The 24,902-nt window shown below is 35.1% G+C and overlaps 1 pseudogene; it reads left to right on the top strand.

The window, feature by feature from the left end:
- Nucleotides 1-17,873: 17,873 nt before the first annotated feature.
- Nucleotides 17,874-23,558, top strand: LOC137829060 (protein FLC EXPRESSOR-like; annotated as a pseudogene).
- The last annotated feature ends 1,344 nt before the right edge of the window (nt 23,559-24,902 follow it).

Below are 24,902 nucleotides of genomic sequence, written 5' to 3' on the forward strand. Positions count from 1 at the left end.
TCTCTCCTATTCAAAACGTGATGCAGCCACGTTCTCCTGCAACGTCCTCATCATTTCCATCACCTGCGCCATAGATACAGCGTCCTCTTCAGTTGACGGTGCGACTGAACTGGATCGCGTTGCCCTCATCCTTTCTCAGCAAACTCAATAACTCAAAGAAACTCCAAACAAACGGTGAAACTCTAGAAAACCAACTGCGACAGCAAGTAGTCGAACAGAAATCACCAAAACTTCAACAAACTCGAACTGTGGTTGGGAATCACCTTTTACACGGCCTCACGGTGGGCGCCAGATGATCCTACCGGTTGTCTAAGCGCAAGAACGATGTCTCGTCACGGTCTTTCCTCACCAGCTTGAACACCACGTGCGCTTCAAGTCCACGCTACAGATTGTCTCTCTGAGAACCTGAAAACACAGTATGGCGCCTCTGCGGCCGGTGGCGCTCCGACGCTCAAGTCAGTAACAGGAACACCCAAAAACTGAGAGAAAACTAAGTGTTGTAGAACCATACTCAAGTGCTCTCAACCAAAAAATTATGAGCCGTAATGAACGTACCTCTGCAAATTCTGTTACGTTTACCTTTTATACCTAGGTTTTTTCTCTCTCCAGACAGTTATGCTTTGGACGCGTGGCTCGCATCCAACCCTGCACGTATCATCATCTGGGCTAGGGTAACTGGAGCGTCATTTATATGTAGCATCCAACCCTACACGTGTCATCATCTGGGCTGGGGTAACTTGAGCGTCATTTCTATGTAGCATCCAGTTGCGCGGCCAAGTCTCCTATTCAAGGTGTAACCTAGCACGTAACACGCTCTGGAACACCACCCGACAAGATGAGTATCGAATGCAACAAAGTACACCGTCTCTGTGATATCGCTTGTCACAAGTGCCACCTTCCTCTCTGCCACGCCATGCATGTTCTAGCTGAGGAAACCTCGCCATCGACGAATGTCCACTCTGGGAATCCCGTCATCGATGAGCAAGTTGTTTCCTCCAACTCACTTAACCTTCACGCTTCATGCTGACGTAACAATCATCTTTACTGAACTTACACGTTTGAACTTACTCGCCTGAACCTCCAACGGCTTCAACTAAGTTTATTGGGAAACTCGGCGATGTGTTTCTTGTGGCGATTCCAGACCACCTGATCTTTCATTATCTAACACGGCGATGACACGAAAACCTGGCGACAACCGACTATGTACACTGTAGAACGCCACCTCCACAAACGGCGACTATGCTCACTTGTGGACCATTCATCTTTCTCTTGTCCACGTGTCCCACTATGCACGCCCCACATAGTCACTTACTATCCACGTCATCACACCCGATGACCTGATCGGTACATGCATTAAGTACCACCTGTGTCGTGCATCGAGAAAGACAACTTTAACTATATTTTTCATTCCCTTACATTTATATGTGACAATGTCTTGGGGAGGTTGATGAGGACCAAGGAGAGAGGGCGCCTACCCATGATGATGAACAAGCCCAACCCATGACCTCAACACCCACCATACGTCAGAGGATTACTAGGAGTAGAGCACAAACTCTGGGTGTTGAGCATCAGTTGGTTTCTCTTTTTGTGATTTCCATAAAGTAGGTCTATATAGCATAAATAGGAGGTGAAGACATAAGAATGGGCCTATGAGAAGTCCATTAGAGTAGAAAGGAAACCTTACCTTCTAGAATAGGTAGAATGGTGTGGCATTGACCAAGGTCAATACCCTAGTCGCACCATATTTGCTCTTTTCCCTTTCTACCCTAATTCCTTGTTTTCCAACGCTCCTTTTAATATAAATAGGAGGCCTCCCTCTTTGTAATACAAGTTGAAATTATAGTAAAGAATTTATGCACAATTTTTGTGAGTAGTGAGTGAGTGAGTTTCCTCCAAATTGGTCTTATCTTGTGGGTCATGATGCTCTCAAGTGGCGTCCTCATCCCACTTATCTTGGTGGTTCCACCCCATCAAGTGACGTGATACACCATTGCTCCACCATCCCTAAGTTCTTCTTTCATCATCTCTTCCATTATCCATTCCATTTCATGTTTGTATTTTCCTTCTCCTTTAATTGTTTTGGTTTTGTATCATCTCTTTAATTTTCGGCTTGCATTCATCCTCACCTTATTCATGTCTTTTTCTCTTTGCCTTATGGAAATGAACCTTCACATCTACTCAACCACTTGGTTAAGTTAATGTCCAGTGGAAATTTTCCTTAGGTTATCACCTCTAATTGTCTAAAATCCAAATCTAAGTAAAGTGTCACCATAAAAATGATCAACCATAAAATCAACTCACACCAGAGGTCTATGTGACATACAACAAAGCCAACTTTGAAATGGCCAGACGAATGCATCGTGTCTTCAGAAGAAAGGAGTCCACATCCCAACAAAATGGACTTCCCGTGATGATTAATATCAAAAAATGGTGCAAATGGCATATCATACTTATTCGTCAAATATATCGTATTAAAGCACAAAACATCTCCAAAAATATCCCATGTTGCACGACTTCTTGTATTTGTCCAAAATACATGACGTATGCGATTATCATAATCTAAATCTATGTCGAAGAAATATTGGAGAATAGACATGATGTGAGTTGATTTTAGATTGCATATTTTAAAGGTTTCACTTTGTTATGATTTTTGGATTTAGAAATTTAAGGTGAGAACCCTAAGAAGATCCCCACTAGACACGAACTTAACCAAGTGGTTAAGTGTGAAGGTTCACTTAAGAAAGGCAAAGAGAAAAAACACAATTATATAGGGTGGATGAAGCAAAGAGGGGCAGAAAATTAAGACAATAAGATGAAGAGAACCAACAATTAAAAGACAAATGAGAATATAGATAAAGGAAGGGAATGAGTGGCGTTAAAAGAAAGTAAAAGGAGGAAGAGATGAAGAGAGCGCTTATGGAGTAAAAGGGAAATCACGCCACTTGGAGCAGAGGGACTCCAGGATGAGTGACGCCAGAGTCGCCACTTGAGATATTACCCACCCAAGATAAGACCTCGATAATTTCAGAGTACTCAGACTCACAAATTTACTCAAGCAAAGTTTGTTTACTTAAAATTTCAATGTGTCAATACATGGAGGAAAACACTCTTTATATAGGAAGGAGTGACTTGGAGGACAAGATGAGTGAGGGGTAGAAAAGGAAGGGGAGAGGGGTTGCCTATGGTGTTGGCCATGGTCAAAACCGTCCCTTAGGCATAACTTCTAGAAGTTAGGTTAAAAACCCTAATTCTAGGTGCATGTGTCATGAAAATTGGGCTTGGAACAAACCCATTTCGCTAAGTACACTCCCTTGTATGCGATGTGAACCTACTATAGCCTATTTTGCTATTTGGACCCCCAAAGTGAGCCCAATTTATATACAAACATGTTTTTGTCTTTTAAGAAGACCAGAAGAAAGAACATTTGGTGTTCTGGTCTATGCCCAGTTCTTCTTCTAGTGAGGTTCGTCTAGTCTTTGGTTGGGTCTTGAATTGATTGTTGAGATGACTGCTCACAGTGTGAATTGTCTCTTGAGTCCTTGGTCATCTGCTTAGCTACTTGGATTGTATCATGCCCCCCAAGTTAGAGAGAATTCGACCTCGAATGTAGAACTTCTGCCAATAACATAATCAGTTTGTTCACATATAAGATATTGCAAGGTGTTGTATGTGAAGTAAACTTATGTTCAATAAGCTTTGGGAGTTCATATGGGTAAGTTCTAGATACAAGCCATTTTTGGAAAAAATATTTTGGGAAGAAAGGACTTTTTGATGAGAATCCTTTTAGAAGGTGAGAACCTTTAGGAGGTGTTTGAATTTCATCCCAAAACTTCTTTGTCCAAGATGTCAAGTATTTAGATTTATTAGGCAATGAAAAAGACAAGGAAGAAGAACACCTTGGAGGTGCAGTTTGCATGCCAACACGGGTCAACGTGATTGTCTTTGCAGTGTAAGGTGAGATATTGTGACCCGATTTATCTTTTCTTTCTTTATCTTTTTCATTTTCTCTTTTGTTTTTCATTTTTATTTGGTCCTCATGAACTTCTTTGGGAGAGAGTGGTTTTAAGATAACCTTGTGTCCTTGGAAGTTAAAAGACATTTTGTTGGTCAGGCCATCATGTAGAACTTGTCTATCATATTGCCAAGGCCTTCCCAAAAGAATATGTGTTGCTTCCATTGGCACAACATCACATAAAACCTCATCTTGATACTTTCCTACAGTAAAAGTTATGAGGACTTGTTTATTAACCATAATTTTACCTTCGGCACTAAGCCACTGTAGGCTTTGTATAAGAGATAGTGGGTAGTCCAAGCTTTTCCACTAGTCTTGTACTTGTCATATTAGCCCAGCTACCCCTATCTATTATCATGGAACATAACTTGTTATTGATAAGGCAATGGATGTGGAAAATGTTTTCTCTTCGGGTGTCATCCAAAGGTTTTGGAATTGTTCCTAGCATTCACCTTATCACCAATAAGTCACCTTCACAAGGTATCTCATTCATTTTGAAGGGGAAGGGGAGTTAGACCGAGAAGATTGATCATTGTGGTCAGTTATGACTATCCCCCTCTAACCATCATGGTTCTTTTTTATGGACATTTGGCAGCTATGTGCCCAAAACCTAAGCATTTAAAACATTTTGTGCTTGAGGTTTTGGTTGGTGATTTTGTCATAGAAGGAGAAAGATTTTCATTTTGCGGGGTGGATTCTTTAGAGGAGTTGGAAGGATTATATTGTTTCGAAATTTGATTTTTACCCTTCCAAGAAGAGTTATAGAAGCCATCATTATGAGTATTTTGAAAGATGTTTTCTTTAAAAGTTGTGATTAAACCTTGATGGCTAAGTGAACCAATTTTTTCTAAAGATGTATACTCATAAAGTTCTACAACATTTTGAATTTCTCTTCTTAATCCACTCACAAAACAAGCAATCTTTGACTCATCATTTTCATGCACATTAGTTTTTGTCAAAGTTACTTCTAAATATTTAAAGTATTCTTCTACACTTGATGTGAGTTTATTTTGGATAGTTCCATTTTAGAGGTGACACTTTACTTTAGGATTGAGATTTTAACAATTAGATGGTGAGACCTAGGGAAGATTCCCACTAGACACGAACTTAACCAAGTGGTTAAATAAATGTGAAGGTTCACTTCCAAAGGAAAAAAAGGAAAAACACACTATATGGTAATGATGATGTATGGTGCGAAATTGAAAGAGCATGGAAAACATATTCAGATGATAAAGAACGAATGGAGAATGGAGGAAAATAAGTAATGGAAAAATGAAGAAGAGATGAAGGAAAGAATGCTTATGGGGATGGAAGAAAGTTGGACACGCCACTTGGAGTGTGGTTTCTCCAAGATGAGTGTAGAGGGCCGCCACGTGAGAGCTCTCAACTCACTCAAGATAAGACCTAATGTTAAGAGGACACAAGTTTGACACAAAATGTGCAGAGTTTCTTTACTATTCAAATTCAACATATGTCAATACATGGAGGAAGACACCCTTTATATAGGAAGGAGTGACTTGGAGGGCAAGAAGAGTGAGGGGTAGAAAAGGAAGGGGAGAGGGGTTGCCTAGGGTGTTGACTATGGTCTAAAACCATCCCTTAGGCATAACTTCTAGAAGGTAGGGCTACATTCTAACCCTAATGGACTAGGCACAAGCTAAAATGATAAACACACCCTTTATTATGCTAAATGGACTCTACTCTACTGAAATTAAAAATAAAGAAACTAGTTGATGCTCAGCTCCCATGGCTTGGGCTCTACTCCTTGTCTCTAAGGAATAATGGGTTCTGAAGCACCGGCTAGTGGTGGGTCCTGACATAGCCCTGAATCCTGGGTCATGCTCCTAGTCATCCTTCTGGAAGGCTGGGCTTGGTTAGTAGGTGCACTATCTCTCAAGTCCTCATCATGCTTTCCGGGTGGGAGAGAATTCGTTCACAAATTTGCAACACCTGCAGAGAAAGGAGTTAGATAACTGACATTAAAAGAATGACTTCCTAAATAGGTGTCAGGTTAATCTAACTTATAAGCATTATCATTGATCCTTTTAATCACTTGAAAAGGACCATCACCACGTGGTAGGAGTTTGGATTTCCTTTTAGTAGGGATGCAAACCTTCCTCAGTCAAACCCAATCCCTGGGTTCAAAGATCAATGCTTTGCACCCCTTTATTGGTGTGTTTAGCATACTTGCCTACCTTCCTTTCAATTTGAAGCTTGATGTGATGGTGCAAGTTCTTAATAAAAGAAGCCTTTTGACCATCCTTGCACAACACCTCATCAAGTATAGGAATAAGAAGTAGGTTAAAAGGTGTGAGGGGATTAAACCCATACACAACCTCAAAAGGGGTGTGAGAAGTACTAAAATTGACTACTCGATTATAGGCAAACTCAAAATGAGGGAGTAAGTTTTCCCACACCCTTGTGTTCCTAGAAATAAGGCACCTCAACATTTGACCCAAAGTCCTATTAACCACTTCTGTTTGACCATCAGTTTGGGGATGACAAGTAGTAGAAAAAAATAGTTTAGTGTCGATTTTTTCCAACAATGTCTTCCAAAAGTGACTCAAGAACTTAGAATCTTTGTCAGATACTATACTTCTAGGAAGCCCATGCAATCTAACAACTTCCTTGAAGAAGAGATTTACAATATAACAAGCCTCATCTACTTTGTGGCATGGAATAAAATGAGCCATTTTAGAAAACCAATACACAACCACAAAGATAGAATCCATACTCTTAGATGTCTTGGGAAGTCCTAAAATAAAATCCATAGAGATGTCTACGCAAGACATGTCCGGGATGGGAAAAGGGGTATATAAGCCATGGGGTTGCACCTTAGACTTAGCCTTCTTACATGCTATGCATTTATCAAAGAAGTTATGTACGAATTTGTGTATGTGGGGCCAAAAGAAATGATCATGCAATGTATATAAGGTTTTAGCTACCCCAAAATGTCCCATAAGACCACCCTCATGTGTCTCTCTAAAAAGAGATTGCCTCAAAGACCCTTGAGGGACACAAAGTCTTTTCCCTTTAAAGAAAAAGCCATCATGTATGAAAAAGTCTTTGTGTCTTCCCTTTGAGCACTCTTGATATATGTGAGAAAAATCAAGGTCATCTTTATAGATTTCCATTATGTTATCGAAGCCCAAGTATTTAGAATCCAAAACATTGAGCAAGGTGTGCCTTCTTGAAAGAGCATCCGCAACCATATTAGTTTTACCTTGCTTATGTTTGATCACATAAGGAAATTGCTCAATGAACTCTACCCATTTGGCATGTTTCTTGTTGAGCTTGCTTTGGCCTTTCAAATATTTAAGGGATTCATGATCACTATGTATCATAAATTCCTTTGGAAAAATATAGTGTTGCCAATTTTGCAAGGCTCTCACAAAAGCATAAAGTTCTTTATCATAGGTTGAGTAATTGAGATGACTCCCCTTGAGTTTCTCACTAAAGTAAGCTATGGGGTGACCCTTTTGAAGGAGGAGGGTGTAGGGTCCCAATGCCTACGTTGAAGGCATCACATTCAATTTCAAATGTCTTAATAAAGTTGGGAAGTGCTAAAATGGGTGCCTTGGTCAATTTATCTTTCAAAGTTTCAAAAGTTGTGGCTTAATCTTGGCCCATTTAAACACCACATCCTTCTTTACTATGGCATTGCGAGATGCGACAATGGTACTAAAGTCTTTCACAAACCTTCTATAAAAACTAGAAGTCCATGAAAGCTTCGTTCCTCACTAACATTGGTGGGTGTAGGCCAATGTCTAATTGCTGCCACCTTTTCTTCATCCACATGCACCCCCTTTGAACTTACAACAAACCCTAGGAAGTCTATGTGATCTATTGCAAACACACATTTTTCTGGATTAGCATACAAGTTTTCCTTCCTAAGAGTTTCTAAGACTTGCCTAACATGCTCCTTATGGTATTCTAAAGACAAGTTATAGATAACGATATCATCAAAATAAATCACAACAAACTGTCCAATGAAAGGTCTTAAAACATGGTGCATAAGCCGCATGAAGGTGCTTGGTGCATTGGTTAATCCAAAGGTCATGACTAACCACTCATACAACTCAAACTTGGTCTTAAAAGTGGTTTTCCATTCATCTCCTGGTTTAATTCGAATTTGGTTATAATCACTCTTAAGATCAATTTTGGTGAAGATTTGAGACCCATGTAACTCATCCAACAAGTCATCTAGTCTAGGGATGGGATGCCTATAGATAATGGTGATATTGTTAATGGCACGAAAATCTGTACACATCCTCCAACTCCCATCCTTTTTAGGGACAAGAATCACAGGCATAGCACAAGGAATCATGCTATCTTGGACCCAACCCTTAGCTATTAATTTCTCTACTTGTTGTTGAATTTCCTTGGTTTCAGTTGGATTGGTCCTATATGCTGGTCTATTTGGTAAAGAAGCCCCTGGCATGAAGCCAATTTGGTGCTCATCTTGATATTTACCAATTGAAAAGGCTATGACGACTTGTTTATTTACTATTATTTCTCCTTATTCACTTAGCCATTGGAGCTTGTAGGGTTGGCATGAGAGATGGTGGGTAACCCAAGTTTGTCCACCACTTTTGTGCTTGCCACATTAGTATAACTACCCCCATGAGTCACCTTGTGTGAAAAGTGTTGTCCCTTTGACTTTCATCAAAAGGCTTTTGGACTTGGCCAAGCATGCGCCTCACTGCTAACAAATCTCCCTCACATGGTATTTCATTTTCTTCCTCGCTTTGGCTTCTAAAAGAGGTAGGGGACCTAGACCTTTGAGAGTTATGATCACTCATGACAACCCCCCCTAACCATCATGTTTCTCTTAGAGGGACAATTAGATGCAATATGCCCAAAACCTAGACATTTAAAACATTTTTTTCTTGAGATTTTGGTGGGTGACTTAGGTGTAGAAGTTGAGGGTTTATAAAATATAGGATTGTAAGTGGAATCTTTTTCCAAATTTGGAAGAAAAAACTTTTGAAGAAGTTTGACTTTTGTCTTTCCATGATGATTTGTAGAAGTCATCATTATGACTAGTTTTGAAATGGGTGTTCTTTAAAAAGTGATTCATCCTTGATGGCTAGGTGAACCAATTTTTCCAAAGAGGAATACTCATATAATTCTACCATATCTTGGATTTCTCTTCTTATCCCACTTACAAATCTAGTTATCTTTGACTTCTCATTTTCAAGCATGTCAATTTTAGTCAAAGTAGTTTCAAGATCTTTAAAGTACTCATCAACACTCTTAGGTACTTATTGAAGCCGTTGGAGCTTCAACAAGAGTTCCTTCCTATAATGATGCAAACCAAGCCCAAAAGGAGATAACCAAGGATGTTAAAGCACACAAAGAAAAGTCATCTCAAAGTAGAGACCTCACCGGAGGGAGGATTGGACAAGGACCAGAGCACTTAAAGTTCTTTTTGCTAGTCTTTTTAATATTTAGAAAAATGTTGTAAATAAGTTGGGCTCACATGAGGGGTCCAAATAGTAAAATAAGAAAGAGTAGGTTTATATAGCATAATTAGGAGTTCAAGACATAAGAATGGCCCATAAGAAGTCCTTTAGGGTAGAAAGGAAACCCTAGTTTCTAGAATGTGTAGGATGGTGCGGTTTTGAACAAAGTAAAAACCTAAAACCGCATAACTTCTTCCTTTCCCATTCTACCCTATTTTCTTCTTTTCCAAGGCTCCTAAATCTATGAATAGGAGGTCTCCCCCTTTGTAAAAACAAGTTGAAAATATAGTAAAGAAATTCTACACAATTTTTGTGTGAGTTGTGAGTGAGTGAGTCTCCTCCTAAATTGGTCTTATCTTGTGAGATATGAAGCTCTCAAGTGGAGGCCTCCTTTCACTCATCTTGGTGATTCCACCTTATCAAGTGGCATGATTCCTCCTAGCTTCACCATTCCTAAGTTATTCTTTCATCATCTCTTCCATTAATCCATTCTTATTCATGCTTATGTCTATTCGGTTTTATCATTCTTGTTCTTGTTTCCTTTTAAGATTCCGCACCTTGTTCTTGTCATCATCATCACCATTTAATTGTGTTTTTCTCTTTGCCTTATGGAAATGAACCCTCACATCTACTTAACCACTTGGTTAAGTTAATGTCCAGTGGGAATTTTTCTTAGGTTATCACCTATAATTGTCTAAAATCCAAATCTAAGTAAAGTGTCACCATACAAATGAACAATCCTAAAATCAAATCACATCATATAATGAGGAGGAACAAACCGCGCGTGCATGCATAATTTTAAATCGTCCCAAGAGACCACGATTGGCCTCTTGTTTAGCCCAATGTCCAATACAGTTTGATGCCACCACTACATGTCATAGTCTAAGAATTCTAGGGAAGCTAACCTAACTTTTTGGTCTTCTTGGACCTCAAACACATTGAAAAAATTTTATACCTTAGCTTCCCATCCTAGATATACATTGTGATCACTTTCCCCATTAAAACTTGGCAATTTAATAAAAGGGAAAGAGGGCTTGGGTGGTTGGTGTGGGTGGCCCCTATCTTCCAAATGATGCAGTCTCCACTCTTCATCTTCTTCTTGGTTGCTGTAATAGGTATAACTCCTTGAAGCTCTCCTTTGTTCCCACCTTTTTCCTCTTGGTGGACTTTCTTGTACCATTTCAAGTCTGTGAAGTCTCTCCTCCAATTGTCGCATTTCTTCTTCTTTTTAGGCTAACAGAAGCTCACCCATAAGAAAAACCTTTTAAGGAGATTGAGGTTTGGAGGATTCCCCTGAAGAAAGATGAGCCATAAAAGTGTACAAAGAGAACAAACAATTAGTGAAAGAAAAAGTTAAAAACCCTCTCCTCACTTGTGTCACTCGTGTGTGTATCAAAGAGAAGAAATGAACAAGGCACTCAAAAAGAATTTTCTCTCAGCAAAGTTCTATCTTAGGTTGCAAGCTCTCAAATGAAAAAGGACAAAGCCCTTAACACTTGATCCCAAAAGAACCACAACAAAACTAAAGAAATTTAAAAGACAAACAAGAAAAGCTCCAAACAAGGAAGCTAAACCAAGTTGGAAAAAGAGATTATGACAAAACTTTCAAAGAAAGACAAGCAAGAAAAGCACAAAAGAAGACTCAAAGAAACTTACTTAAACTTTAATTATGAAGATGTGAATTGTTTTCTTAGAAATTGGAAAAGCAAGAAGGATAAAATTCCACAATTTATGAAAATAATTTGTCACATAGAATGAATCCTTGTTTTAGTAATTGAAAGATTGACTTGTGAATGCGTTCAAATTGTTTCTTTTGCCTTTGCTTTTATGGATTGAAAAGGTTCGAATACTTGGCACAATTTTTGTTTGTTTCTTTCTTCTTCACTTTGAAATTGGCGCAAAAAAAAGATTAGGATTCAAAATTATGTCATCACTTGAATTCTTTGTTTGGAACTAAATCAACTTCTACTTAAACAACTTCTAATTAATTTGAGTTCTTCACAATTAAAAGCAAAAATAAATATAATAGAGTTAAGACTCCTAGAACACTAAGAACATAAGACTCAAATAAAAGATATAGGATTTTTTTTTTGACACAAAATAACATTCAAAAGCGGAATTTAAAGTGCTTAATGAATAAAAAACGGAATTGTAAATTACAAGAATGTAAAGGCGGAATTTAAATTGCTTGAAGGTAAAAGCAAGAATTTAAAAGTGCAAGAAGGTAAAGTGTCAAAATTTACTCAAAGCAAATAAGCATGAAATAACCCTGCTCTGAATACCACATGATGTGAGTTGATTTTAGATTATTCCATTTTAGAGGTGACACTTCACTTTAGGATTGAGATTTTAACAATTAGATGGTGAGACCTAGGGAAGATTCCCACTGGACACGAACTTAACCAAGTGGTTAAGTAAGTGTGAAGGTTCACTTTCAAAGGAAAAAAAAGGAAAAACGCATTATATGGTGATGATGATGTATGGTGCGGAATTGAAAGTGCATGGAAGGAAACATAATAAGATGATAAAGACCGAATGGAAAATGGAGGAAAATAAGAACATAAACATAAAGAGAAATTGAGTAATGGAGAAATGGAACAAGAGATGAAGGAAAGAATGCTTATGGGGATGGAAGATAGTTGGACACGCCACTTGGAGTGTGATTTCTCCAAGATGAGTGTAGAGGGTCGCCACTTGAGAGCTCTCAACCCACTCAAGATAAGACCTAATGCTAAGAGGACACAAGTCTCACACAAAATGTGCATATTTTCTTTACTATTCAAATTCAACATGTTAATACATGGAGGAAGGCACCCTTTATATAAGAAGGAGTAACTTGGAGGGTAAGATGAGTGAGGGGTAGAAAAGGAAGGGGAGAGGGGTTGCCTAGGGTGTGGTCAAAACCATCCCTTATGCATAGCTTCTAGAAGCTAGGGCTACATTCTAACCCTAATGGACTAGGTACAAGCTAAAATGATAAATACACCCCCTATTATGCTAAATGGACCTACTCTAGCCCATTCTACTATTTGGACCCCAAAGTGAGCCCAAATTATTTACATAACTTCTCTTGGTGGAAAGACAAGAAGGAAAAACTTTTGATATTCTGATTTATATCTTATTCTTCTTCTTTTGAAGTTCTTTTATAAAATTATAGAATTATAGAACTTTAGTTAAGTTTTTACCCATTTTTCTAATGTAATTCTATAATTTATACTATTTTTATATACAATCTTATAATTTATACTGTTCTTATATACATTAAAGAGATTAAAGGTTGTTTAAACATATGTATATTGATTAAAACTTGTATTTATACTTTAACATGATAAAAATAAAAATAAAAATTTATATTTTATTATTTCAGAAACACTTTAATGAATAAACTAAATAAGAAATATTTAAAATATATTTATGATTTATTGCAACATCTTACATTTAATGTTTAGTTTTTTTTTTAAATATAATATAATTCAAATACTTAAAATCTAATATAAATTAAACATTTTCTTTTAAGTAAAGTTTATAAAACTGTATAGTTTATATTATCTTTACTTATTATGCGATCTACAGTATGTTTTAAATGACGTGAATTATAAAAGTATAAAGTTTTATTCAACTACTCAAAAAATATATTAAAAATTTAAAATTTAAAAAATATGTTAATTTCATTAAATCCAACAACTTTTTTCTTATGTAAAGCATAATTTATCATGTATTCAACTAGAATAAAAAAACCTAGAATAATGATAAAAAGATAATAGTATAAAAAAATATAAAAAATATTTAAAAATATATAATATCATAAATTAATAATAATTATAATAATATATTAACAAAATTTTAAGTTATGTGTAACATCCTATAATATTAAACTATTATATTATTTATAAGTAATTTAATACTTTTTATGTGACGAGTTTATTATTCAAGTTTATTATTCATCTTTACAAAGATTTTAGGGATTTATATAACTTTTAGTCCTATTTTGTTTTAATGGAAAGACAGTTTATAAGAGGGGATAAGTACTGATATCAGCTATTTGGATCTAGAGATGTAGGTAGAAGTGTGAGGAAGGAGATATGTGTGAACAGTGAAAACCATATCTCTCTCACATGCAGAGAATGTTGAAGAAAGACATGATGATCTGTCCAATTTATTCCAAATTTTAACAAGCTGAAGGCAAAAAAAAACAAAAAAAAGAATTAAAAGTTCAAATTATATTATAAAATAAAAATATTAAGTATATTTATAATAAAAATAAAAATAGTATCTACATTTATAATAATAAAAAATATTATATATATTAAAAAAATTAAAAAAAGTTAATTATATTATAAAAAGTTATTCACAACCATCACATCATTCACAACTTTCAATCAACTTTTCTCACACATCCACTCTAACATACCTTAATCCAAACACACTTTCTTTTCAAATCCTTACACATCCACTCCCTCAAATTCCCACATATCCCCTCTCCAATTCAAACACACCTAAGGTCTGACTAACTTATCTACCACTACACTACAAGAAAAACATGAGATAGAAACCAATTTTAGAGACCAAAAATAATTAGTTGATATAGTAACTAAATTATAGACCATTTTATAAACTAAAAAAAATGGTTTCTAAATTAGTTTCTATTATTGTTAGATGGTTTCTAAATTGGTATATAATTAGCTACCAAGGTTTTAACTACCAATTATTTAGTTTCTAAATTTGGTAGCAAAAACATTGGTTGCTAATTAGATATCAATTTAGAAACCATCTAACAATAATAGAAACTAATTTAGAAACCATGTTTTTTAGTTTATAAAATGGTCTATAATTTAGTTACTATATCAACTAATTATTTTTTGTCTCTAAAATTGGTTTCTATCTCATGTTTTTCTTGTAGTGTAGTGGTAGATAAGTTAGTCAGACCTTAGGTGTGTAATTCTTTATCTGAATTTACCTCTTATGAGACCATTGAACCCATTCGGCTTAGTCTACCAAATGGAAGTCATGTGTCTTCTAATATTTCTGGAACCATTATCTTCAGTAGCAAATTACATCTTATAAATGTCTCTTATATCCCTCAATTTGCTTTGAATCTCGTATCTGCTTCAAAATTATGTCTCACTTTAAACTGCAAATTGTTTTTAAATGTTTTTTGCAAACTTTGAAGGTGTGAAATAAAATGGAGAATCAATCAATTAGAAAAATGTTTAGCTAATTAGAAAACTTTTTTTAGTAAGATTGCAGAAATCAACATGTTGGTTTTGCGAAACAATCAGTTTTTTTTATCAGCAGTTTATAAAATAAAAGTTAAAGTAGTTTAAAGAGTGTAAGGATAGAAAGATTCACACAGAATGTTTATATTGGTTCACTCTTAATCAAGAGCTACATCCAGTCCTCAGAAACCACTGAGAATTCACTATGTAATCAACCCTAGATTACAAGCTACACACACCAAGAGTGATTATCTTGAACCCCTCAAGAACACACACCACTCCTTAGCAAATACCACGCCAAGAATGTTGATCTTGAACCCCTCAGGAACACACAACACTCTTTGGCAATACAAATACAAAAATACAGTTATCAAGGAAGAAGGGAATAGAATACACTTGGGTAAATCACAATATTAAAGTTCAGAATACAATACCCAATCCTATTCTACACTTGAGATAATCCAAAAGCTCTTTGAATTCTTGAAAACTTAGTTTGATTGATCTCTCTCTCTTAGATTTATGACCAAGAGCGTAAAACAAACTTTATATACTCCAATTTGTTGGTCAAAGCATTTATTTTAAGAACCAAAAGCAGTTGGGATAATTTAAAATCAGTTTAACTCTCTTAACATAATTTTGTTAAGGTTTTCATAAAAAAATCGGTTGAATTTTCGAAACATTCAATTGAATTGGTTTGATAACAAAGTGAACTAAAGTCAAACTTTTCAAATCCTTTTCAAAATCCACTTAGTGTAAAACAACCCGTTGATTTGGAATTTCAACTTGTTAAAATTTCCCTTCCTTTTAGAAAACCCATCTTTTCAAAAGGTTAAAGATTCAAATGAACTTGAATCATCTTAAGGAGTGAATTAACAAGTTTCAAACAATTAGACAACACACACCTTGCAGCAAGGTCTTCAAGCTTTCCACTTGGATTTGGAGATATCAAAGCATCTTATTCAACGTCTATCTCTCCCAAACACCACTTCCAACACACTCACAAAACAAAACCTATGCTTTCAACAACTTATGTCTCATATAGTAGTTATCACGTTATTAAAAGAAAAATTAATGTAAAAGTTAGTTATCTTTTCTTTTACGTATAATCAATTTTTTTAGATTAAGAAATATTAAAAAACTTATCCTTTTGCTAAACTTAAATGACAATGACAAATATAGTAATTAAGACCTTCTAAAACTCTCAACAATGATTAAGTTCATTAAATTTCTCAAATAAATATCAATTACATTAACCTATTATTCTTTCATTAGAAAATTTTAAAGAAACAATGATACAAAAAATAATTATTTTTAAATTATTGATATAATTTCTTAATTTTTAAAATAAAAAAGCACATAATCATCTTAGTTCCTAAAAAAATCTTATTAATATAGTCTAGAAAAAAGATGACATCAATTTAGGTGCTAAAATATCCAAATGATATAAAATGGATACCTCTGTTTAAGAAACCTCTAATAAAGCCCTACTTCACATTGGGATTTAGTGGCACACGTCTCCATCTCTCAAATGAACTTCTCTCTGAGGTTTGAACTAGTGCTTTTAAGCTCTGTAATAACAGACACCCACTCTTCTTACAAACCCCACATCTAACCATCAAACTCGTACAAACTTCCCTGTATGCCTATTGCTTTCTTAACCTATATTTCACCAATTTTTGAACCTCCAACAATTATTTCTTGTTTCTAAATATTTGTATAAAGAAAACAAATAAATGGTTTTCAATGCTTCCTGTACAAATATTTAAAAGAAGAAAAATAGATTGAAAAAAGATGGTACTTTTGTAATTAAAAAGTGAAAACTGAATCAAAACAAGAAATAGAAGATTAGGAAAATGACTCTTTAGTTGCTTTTGTGGTGGACATTGAACAGAATGATATTGATTTTGAGAAATTCTCAGCTGTTAATAATTTAAACTTGTCACTTCTTCCGAATTCTATTTGTTATTTTCTTTATGGATGTTCTTGTATCAACATACTTTTATCTTCATGGCATTGCCACTGAATCCATTTTTTTAGATTTTTAAATTTTAGTATTGATAATTTTTCAATCCAACAGAGCTTTGCATATGACAGATCAAGTGATACAATTTAAGTAGTCAAGAAGATGGTCAATGACTCAGGAGACAATTCACAATGTGAGCAATCATCTCAGCAATCAAGTTAAGACCCCACCAAATATCAAACACTTCAGCAGAAACAGACCTCAGCAGAAGAAGAACTGGGCATAAACCAGAATATCAAATGTTCTTTCTTCTAGTTTTCTTAAAAGACAAAAACATGTTTGTAAATAAATTGGGCATAGTTTGGGGGTCCAAATAGAAAAATAGGCTAGAGTAGGTTCACATAGCATAAAAGGGAGTGTACTTAGCGAAATGGACTTGTACCAAACCCACTTTTTCAACAAGACACCTAGAATTAGGGCTTTTAACCTACCTTCTAGAAGATGTGCCAAAAGGGATAGTTTTGGCTTAGTCAACACCCTATGGCTGCCCCCTCCCTTTGTCCATTTTACCATTTCCCATCTTGCCCACCAAGACATCCATTCCTATAAATAGGGTGTCTTGCCTCATGTATTCGCAACTTGATTTTGAATAGTAAAGAAACTCTGCAGAAGTGATTTTGTGAGACTTGTGAGCTCATGTTGGGTCTTAACTTGGGTGGGTAATATCTCAAGTGGTGACTCTTGCATCACTCATCTTGGAGTCCCTATGCTCCAAGTGGCGTGACATCTTCCATACTCATAAGCTTTCTCTATCTCTTCATCTTTTCCTTTTATTCCTTTTTTCTTCCTTGCCCCATTTCCATTCCTCTTATATTTTTGTGTTCTTCTTTTCCTTTTTGGTTTTTTCATCTTGTTGGTTTCCATTATATGCTTTAATTTTGCACCTTTTCATCATCATCACCATATAATTGTGTATTATCTTTGTCTTTTAGAAGTGAATCTTCACACTTACTTAACCATTTGGTTAAGTTCGTGTCCAGTGGGAATCTTCTTTGGTTTCCAACCATATTGCTTAAAAATAAAAAACCATAAACAAAGTGCAACTTATAAAATATGCAATCTTAAAATCAACCACATCATCAAGTATCTATAAAGACTGTAGGGTCTCTAGTAGGCCGCAAGGCCTTAATGCTGATTCTACAATTGACATTGAAAAGATGTATCTTCTATCAGAATTTACTTATGAACTTGAGAAGAGCAATGCTCAAACATTCAACGTGCTGGATTCAGGTGTTTTTGGTCTCATCAACATGGTAAGACTCGATTTTACATCCAACCATGGGAGCCCTTCACACATATGTATATATCGGTTTAGAGTCCATGGTCATGAACTTGACTTGTTTCTAAGGTGGAAATGGAGTCGTAATGTATATGCCAGTGTTTTTGCTTTGAGTTTTGTCAGTTTCTATGTAATTGTTCAGTGTATTTTGTTTAGATGTAGAATAAGATGTTATGAACTCCTTATTTGATAGATGAAGTCATTTTTAACTTCTTATTGTTGCCTAATGGATACATCAAAACATATCAATTTCTGATTATTCACTAGTGTGTTTTTCTTTCTTCCTTCATTACCTAAAAATCTCTACAATTTCAATAGAAGATTCTATCAGTATCAGTGTCTCTAGAATATCAGAAAATGAGATCTCATAATTAGTAGATAAGAAAATAGACTATTAATAAACATTGACCCATATACTCTGGTTTATTTAAAATCAAATTTCTAACTGCAAGCAATAAATAAAATGAGGATTAGCAGACTAGTACTAAATTTATGCATGAAAGAGAAAATTGTTTAAAATAAAAACCAAAGGTTTCTACAATTAAAAAATCACATAAGCCTGTGATTCACTTCAAGCAATTAAGTTATACATAAAAATTCCATGCATCAAACAGATTATGCAGCACATGCAAATACCTGGACTCTGTGTGAGTGAAAGAACAGTCTCTTCTGCAGAAGCATTCGGTTGGATAAACAATTTTGAATTAAAAAACAGAATCTAAATGCCTAAATCCATGACAAATATAGGGAAAATTCTATATATGGTCCACATCCATTTCACTTGTAACTAAAAGGGTGGCGTAGTAATAATGAGCTAAAATTTATTGAGTAATCAAGCTAATGATGTATAAAGTGGTAGATACGCACCAATATATAAAACTAATTCTAATTAACAACAGTGCAAAGCAAAATTCATAATACAGGTCATTCTAAATCCATTTCACTTGTAATTAAAATGCTAACGTAGTAATAATGAGCTAAAATTTATTGAGAAATCAAGCTAATGATGTATAAAGTGGTAGATACGCACCAATATATAAAACTAATCCTAACTAACAACAGTGCAAAGCAAAATTCATAATACAGTTCATTCTAAATCTAAAAGGAAAAGCGGATAAAGAAAAGCTGGATACCTTCACTTATATTATTTAATAGTTAATTTTTTTTTTATCAGCAATGAATAAATAAAATTAAAGGGGATACTTCAGGGGTATCCCAACCCATATACAGAAACCACAAGTGGACTTCCTATATCATCCACAAAAGAAACTATCCTTTATGGTTGGAGCAGAACAACCTTAAAGTGAGAAAAACATACCCAAAAATATAACCAACAGGTTACCTCAAAGCAACATTCGACCTTACCGAAACACCCAGAACACCTCGCCACACGACGAGTTACCCATGCACGGAATAACTCGCCATGTAACTTACTCTGGTGAGCACTAAGTGCCACGAGGAGCACAATCTCTGCCAAATCGCCTGCCGCCAATGCTTCTCGCCATGTATGCTTTGACCTAAGGAAACCCTGCTCTCGAGGGAGATCCCCTCGGGAAATCCCCTCGTCGACGACCGTGCTGTTCCCTTCATCTCATTGCTCTTGTTAAGGTTAACAAACATCTTTATCGAACCAGCACGTCTGAACTTTGTCACCTAAACTCCAAAAGCTTCAAGTAACTTTCTGGAAAACCCGGCGATGTGTCTACCTCGGCGATTTTCAGTATCTGATCTTCTGTTCTTCGAATACGGCAATGATACACAACTTCAACGACCACCGACTACGCACTCATGGAGATCGTCGCTTCATCGACCGGCGATCATGTTGACCTTTGCATAACTTCGGCGACCACCGACTACACCCATATGGAGAACGCCGCTTCATCGACCGGCATCATGTTGACCTTTCGGCGACCACCGACTTCGCACGCATGGGGATCGCCGTTTCATCGACCATGGAGATCATGTTGACCTTTGCATAACTTCGACAACCACCGGCTACGCACGCATGAAGATCGCCGTTTCATCGACCGGCGATCATGTTAACCTTGTATAACTTCGGCGACCACCGACTACACACATATGGAGAACGTCGCTTCGTCGACCGGCGATCATGTTGACTACCTTCGACGACCACCGACTCCGCACGCATGGAGATCGTCGTGTCATCGACCGACGATCATGTTAACCTTGTATAACTTCGGCGACCACCGACTACACACATATGGAGAACGCCGCTTCGTCGACTATTTAATAGTTAATTGATTAATTTATTTATAAAAAGCTCAAAGCAGCTTAAAGCTGAAGCTGAAAACACATTCATTATTAATGAATAAACTAGATTTGAAAAAAATAGATACAGAAAGCAGGAACTGTACATGGTTAATAGCAATAGCAATTGTTCAAATCCGAACACGATACAACCAACTCAAAAAATTCAACACCATAGAAGAAATCAACAATGGAAACAGAGAAAGAATAATGAGAAAAAGAGCAAAATCGATGGTGATGATGGTGGTTTAGAGAGAACGATGGTGGAGGAGTGTATATATGAGCGTGCGAAAGAGAGAACGTCAGTTTGTGTGTGTTTCTCTCAATGAATAATAAAAATATGTAGAAGAAATCAATTACCTTCGTGAACAAAGTTTGTAAAAAAGCGATTCCGTGATGGAGTAGCAGAGAAGCAGGTCTGTGGTGGAGTAGCAAAAACAGGTCTGTGATGGAGGTGAAGAAGCAGCTTTGTGGTGGTGGAGGAGCATTGTGCAATGAATTAAGCTAAAGGAAGGGAAAGTGGGAAAGTAACGAACAAAACAAAGAAGAAAAAAATAAAAAAACTCAAAATTATATTTTTTTAATTACTCAAATTTGAAAAAGTGTGGAGTGTTTTCCAAAAGTTTCAAAATAAATATTTGAAAAAGTTAAAAAAAAAATAGTTTTTCTTATAGTGTATTTTTAATGAAAATATTTATAAAAAAAATAAAAAAAATAATTAATTTTAGTTAAATAAATATTAAAGATTAAGAATATTTTTAAAAAAATGACATGTTTAAACTTACACTTTCAAAAAATTTAGTTATCAAATATATTAAAATTATATTTTTAATTATTTATTTATAAAAACTTTAATTATATTTATTTATTGAGATTTGAGAAAATCTAAAATGTTTATTGATATTTTACCATAAACGTTTGAAACCGAAGGAAAGTTAAAAAAGTCTCCATAATCTTTTATGAGATTTTAGAATAAATTTTTGGAACTTAACGAAAGTTAAAGAAAACCTTTGTAATTTTGCTAAGGTTTTAGAATTAACTTTCATTATTTTGCTAGAGTTTTAGAGTATACCTTTGAAACAACTTAATGAAGGCTAAAGAAATATCCGTTATTTTTGCTGAGGTTTTAGAATAAACCTTTGGAACTTAACGAAACCTCTATTATTTTGCTTATGTTTTAAAATAAACCTTTGGAACTTATCAAAGGTTAAAAAGATCTCTATGAATTAAATCCATTGTTGGTGTTATATCAATATCCATTAAATAACCTCCATTAAAACCATTTTTTGTTGTAGTGTAAATGTAGGTTCTTCTACCATTGTGGGGCTATTTTTTTTGTTTTTTTACCAAAATGGAGTCCATTTAAAAAAATTACAAAAATAGGACAAGTCGTGCCAACTTGGCACGACTTCATATGTAGAAGTCGTGTCAAATTGGCACGACTTTGACACGTCAACCTGAAGTCGTGCTAATTTGGCACGACTTTGTCTACGTCATATATTTTTTTTTATTTTTTTTAAATAAATATATATTATAATTATTTAATTATAATTAGAATTATAAGTTATGTAATATTTGAAATTAAATTGATAAATAATTTTTTTACAAAGGAATAAATACATACGTAAAGAAAATTAGGAAATTAATAATCAAATTTGGAATTGAATTTTATTATTAAACCTGCCTGTGCGGACAATTATTGTGACATTGAGTTCTATAATGTGAACATCTTTTTAGCTTATTTGAAGTTGAATCATCCACAAAAATAATTCTCTATTTATTTTCCAAATACAATAACACTTCTCAAATAATATAGTACGTTACCGTCAATCATTATCCATACACGATTATCTAATTTTTTGATTGCTTAAAACTAACCGCCTTAAAAATTTATGTATCAAATTAATTTTAAATATTACATAACTCACTACTCAATATAAAAAAAAAATAACGTGAACAAAGTCGTGTCAAATTAGCACGACTTCAAGTTGACGTGGCAGATTCAGGTTGACGTCAAAGTCATGTCAATTTAGCTCGACTTCTGCATATGAAGTCGTGTCAAGTTGGCACAACTTGTCCCATTTTTGTAATTTTTTTGAAATGGATCCATTTTGGTAAAAAAAAAAAAAAAAGCCCACTGTAGTAAAAAAAACCCGTAAATGTAAGTAGATGAATTTTTTAATTATCTATTTATATTATCTTTTGAAATATAACACATGAAAATATAATTTTTGTCTTTAACATTTAAATGTAAACCGATGATTTTTTTTATAAATTTTAATTAGAGACAAACTATTAAGAAAAACTCATTCCAATTTATATTTTACATAGGATAAAATATATTTTTCGAAAAAAATAATAATTACTTTTTCGTCGCTATATTTAGTGTTATTTAATTTATTATAATGGTTTTTAAAAAATAATTTAGTTCTATACTTTTTAAATATTTTTAAATTGATCTTTTTATTAAATTCCAGCTTAGGGTTGCTTATGGCAGAGACAGCTATTTATGTGAAAGAGAGAGATTTGAATTATAAAAAAAGACGTAGAGAGAGAAGGTACTAGTCAAGCTTCATGTCTGGCGAGAGACCTTCTTACAGAGGTTGTCGTCGCTGCCGGCGGCGGAGAGAGCGGAAGCGAGGAGTGCCTCGCCGCCACTCAGGAGGAGCTTTGTCGCCTATCCGCCACCAGTGTCGAGGTCAAGGCCGAGCGCGATACGGAGGTGCGCGAGATCTACGAGAAGTCGCTGAAGGTGGTACGCAGAGGTGCGTGTCGTCGCCGCAATGAGCGCCGAGCTGAATCGGGTGATGGCGGACGTACAGGAACTTGCGGCGGCGCAGAAGGAGCTCGCGGTGCAGCTGCAAACCATCGAGGGCGACCTCAGGAGGGCGTGGCGCAGTTTGTGCCGGCCATTAAAGCCGATTTAGAAGCCATGCTCCATGAGATTCAACGAGGAAGGACTGCTATTGAATTTGAGAAGAAGACACATGCTAGTAACCTTGAACACAGATGGGCAATGGACAACAATATGATTATAATGTCCAGTGAGGTTGAAAAGTTACGTGCTGAGTTGGCTAATGCAAAAAAGAGGGCAAGGGCTGCGATTGTTTTGAGGATGAACGGGAAAATATGTCGTCGTCAGAGTCGAGTTATAAAACGAAGACTCAATGTTGGAGGATATACGGCTGTCGTCGAGACTGTGCTTTCGGACTCGCTGGTGTCGTTTGTGCGTGGAGGCGCCTCGCAGTTGTTGGCTGTAGGAATGTGCTTTCCGGTGAGGTGGAAGAGAGGTTAAGCCAACCAACTCCTTGTCACTGTCGTCGTCGTCAATTCCTTTCCTTTCTTAATGCAGAATGAATGAATGGAATCATCCACGGTCCTCAAAACTATTTTCTCTTCCACATAATCTCTCTCATATAATCAACCCTTAAACCAAAATGACGAATTTAAATACATTTTAAAAAATATAGGAACCAAATTGATTTTTTTTAAAATTACTTGAATATTAACCTTAAATATAATAATAAATAAAATAATTAAATCTTTCTAAAATTAGGGTGTGCATAAATAAGTTATTATGGGGTATAATAACATTTCAACCCTCTCATAAAATTTGTAAGTTTTTATAACTTCCTTATATTTCACCAATGTGTAATGCAATTTCTTCATTTCAAATAAATAAATAAATAGAGATGTAACTAATTGTTCTCGACCTTATAATTAATTTAAACATTTCTTCCATTCTAGGAAAAAAATATGAAAGTACTGAAACAAAGAATCTAAAATTATGTTTATTTTGTTAAAAAAATATTCTTTTAGTTACATTATTTTTTTATTTATTGGCGTCTTTTCTTTCACTATTTTGCATTTTTGAAATTTCAGATGACGATGAAGATTAAAAAATTTAAAATTCCAATTGGGTATATAAAATGCAAATGAAGGAGATAAATCATGTGAATTAATACAAACATAATTTAGACTTCCTATAAATTTTAAATAAAAAATTGTAAATAAAGAAGTAAGTAAATTACCAGATAACTTGATTCACAATCATATGCAGTTAAGATAACTTGATTCACAATCATATGCAATTAAGGTTAATTCAAAAGGACAGTATGGATTCACCATCGAAAATAGGTGCACTCTGCATGAAGTTTCCACAAACTCTGAGATTGCACGCAATCCTGACTATCCTTTAAATACAATTATAGAAAAAGAAGAGTTCCCTAAGTATCGAAAAAAATGTGGTGGTTCCTTTGAGACCATAAAAGTTTTGAAAGTCAGACCATCCATAAGTCATGCGTGGTTTCAAAAGATTCATATTATAAAAGACTTGATGAACATTTCCTTTTGTTGGCTATGAAGCAAGGACCAATTGGGTTGGGCTGACTAGACACTATGTTTAATGAGTGGACTTAATCATTGTGTCCCCTTTATAATTTCTATTTAAAGAGATCATTGTACTTGTAATTGGTGAGCAACAAAACAGAAATAAAACCTAATAGTTGCCCGTGTGAATGTAGGTTGCAGTTGGCGACCAAACCACGTTAAATCCTGTCTTGTTTATTTTTCTCCAGTTGATTCGTGATTGTGTGTATTGCTTTCGCGTGCATTTTTTCCATCAAGTGGCATCAGAGCT

This window comes from Phaseolus vulgaris, chromosome 7 (genome assembly GCF_000499845.2).
Source record: "Phaseolus vulgaris cultivar G19833 chromosome 7, P. vulgaris v2.0, whole genome shotgun sequence".
NCBI classification, from domain to species: Eukaryota; Viridiplantae; Streptophyta; class Magnoliopsida; order Fabales; family Fabaceae; genus Phaseolus; species Phaseolus vulgaris.